The following is a 3,383-nucleotide window of genomic DNA, read 5'->3' as shown; positions in this document are numbered from 1 at the left end:
CCATCAAATAGTTGTGAAAAAAAATGAATTCTTCTCAGAAGTTGTGACATATACTAAGGAAATACAAGTAAGAAAATATACATACTTTGTGTTCCATAAATAATTATAAGAATCTATTGAATATGAGATCTCAGTACTTCTTTTTTGGGGAGGGGGGTACCAGGGATTGAACTCAGGTCCTTGCACTTGCAAGGCAGGCACCGAACCGCTGAGCTAAATCCCCAGCTCTCGGTGCTTCTTTTTTGTTGTTGTTGTTTTTGTACCAAGAATGGAACTCAGGGCCTCATGATTGCCAGGCAAGCATTGTATGATTGAGCTATATCCCCAGCCCCCTTCAGTGCTTCTGTATGAATCACTTAACTATACTTAAATTATCTTTTTAAAAAACTAGGCAATATAAAATCACCAAAGAGTAAATCACCACTCTACTTTCTGTTTCTATAAATTTGCCTGTTCTAGGCATGTCACATAAACAGCATTATAACCATGGGACTTTTTGTGCCTGTTCAGTGCTCCAGGATTTGAACTCATGTCTGACTAACTCCAGAACTTGTCTTTTCCTGACCTCTTTCTTGTTATAGTCATCACTTTACTGGTAGATGTAAGGTAAGTCAGAGCTACCCCCAAGGTTAAGACGGTGTCCCTTCCCCATGGCTGACCACACTCACACGCCCAATCTCATTACAGGAGATCCCAAAAATCCAGGAAAGAGAGAACTATGAGAAGTTTAGAACTGATTCCTTCTGGGGGAGGTGGCTGAGGGCTGCATATATTATCCTCTAACATGATGGGACACAAATGGGGCTAAAATGGGTCACATCTTCAGTCAGAGAGATATAAAATCATAAAAGGTAAAATGTCAGTGGTTTCCAGGGACTTGTTGGGACAGAGGGAGAGAGGAATAGGCAGATCAAAGAGGTTGTTTAAGATGGTGAAACCACGTTGTAGAATATTGTAATGGTGGATAAGGGACACTGCGCATTTGTCAAAATCCAAATACCAAGTGTGGCCCTTAATCTAAACATGGGTTTTAGTGAGAAGGACACAGAGAAAGACAAAGGCAGAGAGTGAGAGAGATACAGAAAAAGAAATAGAAAAAAGAGAGAGGAGGAGAGGGAGACAGAGACTTCGTTTTCTGGCACTGGCACAATGGGGTCTTCTCTCCACTTGGCGATTTGAGGGCTAAGCCTGGCATGAAGAAGCCCTGCCCACATATACCCTAAATGTAGTGTTCCCCAAATTCAGCATTAGGGACACTGAGGATGGTATCACTCGTTTTTAAATTGTTAATACTTCTTTTGCTTGACTAATCACAATTGTATGAATTTATGGGGTACAAGGTGAGGTTTTGATGCATATATACAATGTGTCATGATTACTTCAAGTTCATGAACATATCCACCACCTAATTTATTTGTCATTTTTATGGTAAAACATTTGGAGTTCGCTGAGTTATGTTGACACATACATTATCATTAACTAAATTCACTTACAAATAGACCCCCAATGGACCCCAAAATATATTCTTCCATCTAACCAAAATTTTGTCTTCTCTGATCAATAATTCTGTCTTTATTCCTTCCCCACCTCAATTCCAGTCTTTGGTAACCATCCATCCAAGCACAGAAAGACAAAAACTACATGATCTCACTTATAAATGGAACCTAAAAACATTGAACTTATAGAAGTAGAGAGCAGAATGCTGGTGCTGGGCTGTCCTCCATGTGTGGGGCTCTCCTGCACATTACAGGATGTTGAGTAGTATCCCTGGTCTTGATCTACCAAATGCTCATAGCATCCCCTAACTGTGACAATAAGATGCATCCTCACACATTGTTGAACATCCTCTGGGAGACAGAATGATGTCCAGTTCAGAACCATTGTCCCTATTGTACCATCCTAGTCATCTCCTCTTAGTGAAACTGTTTACCTTTTCACTCTCTGACCTTTTCTCCCACCTCAGCTTCCTTCTCTTTCCTTTTTCTCTGCCTTTTCTCATCCTTAAATCCTTATCATCACCTCATGAGGCCCCAACAATACCTTCCTCGTTGTTTATAACCCACGGAGGCAACCTAGAGGCTCTAAATTCTGGATCTCCTTGTCTCTCTCTTCTCTCCCTAAGCTTTCCTCCAATGGTTTCTAGGTAGACAGACCAAGAAGAGGGATTAAAAGTAATAGACATAGCAATGGCTTTCCTCGCTGTACCTCAGTCTTCTCACCTGTCCAAAGAACTTATCCCACAAGGTAGCAGTGCTCCAAGACAGATAAAGTCAGTTAAGCAAGCATCACGCTGTCCCCAGGTCACATAGATCTGAATTTCCTGAGATCATAGTAACAGGAGGCTTGTCTGAGTAGATGGCAGAGGCCCAGGTCTCCCCTGGTGAGGTGGCTCACAGGGAAAATGACTCATCTGAATCTTCAGACCCCGCACCTAGTTCTTCCTCACCATGGCAGGAGGCCCTGCTTTAAAGTTTTCTTATAGATGGGGTTGCTCCAGTGTGGCCTGCCAGCTGGGGGAGAAGGGGTTTGACAGAGCTTGACTGCCATTATTTATCCCTCCCCTGTTGCCTGCCCACTGCTTCCTCTGGCTGTGGTCCTGCCATCTCTGCCTCTGCCATAGGGATGTTGGGACCCCTAGGGACCAGGCCAGGATGAGGCAACCTCAGGGAATCTGTGTCCTTACTTTGTTTCCCTCCTGCCTTCCAAGGGTGAGTCAATTACCTGAACTTCTCAAGGGCTTGAGAAGGGACTACAGTGCTCTACTAATGATCTACCAATTTGGAATTTGGGACGGATCTTAATGATGACAGAGAAGCAGCCCTCCCGTCCCCTCAGGCCAAGGCTGCCTTACATACACCTTCCTTCCATTTCTGCATCCATGTCTCTTGCCCAGTGAGATTTAAAGGCTTTAAAATCAAAGAACACACATGCATTTATTTCCACTTAACTAACTTAAGTGCTACAAACAAGGCTAAGTGCAATACAATAGCCAGTTATGCAACCACGATGAGGAATTGCATGGTTATCCTTTCAGACCTTTCTAGGCATATGGCATGTGAACAGATGCAAGCTAAAATGAAATTTATATGGTGCATTATAGTTTAATTTTTGAGGTGAAATTCATATAAAACAAGTAATCACTTTAAAGTTTACAATTCAGTTGGATTTAATACATTCACAGTGTGATGAAATCCCTATGTATGAAATCCCTATCTGAAACATATTCATCAACATAAAAGGAAACTCCGTGCCCATGAGCACTCTTTTCTCTCTTCCCAGCCTCTGCAATCACAAATTTTCCCATTTTGTGCATTTGGAATTGCACAAGATCTGGCCTTTGTGCTCAGATTCTTCCATTCAGCACATTTCCGAAGTTCTTCCAT

The sequence above is a fragment of the Fukomys damarensis genome, unplaced genomic scaffold (genome assembly GCF_012274545.1).
Source record: "Fukomys damarensis isolate Sample0158 unplaced genomic scaffold, DMR_v1.0_HiC HiC_scaffold_37, whole genome shotgun sequence".
NCBI classification, from domain to species: domain Eukaryota; kingdom Metazoa; phylum Chordata; class Mammalia; order Rodentia; family Bathyergidae; genus Fukomys; species Fukomys damarensis.
This window is presented reverse-complemented; position numbering follows the sequence as displayed.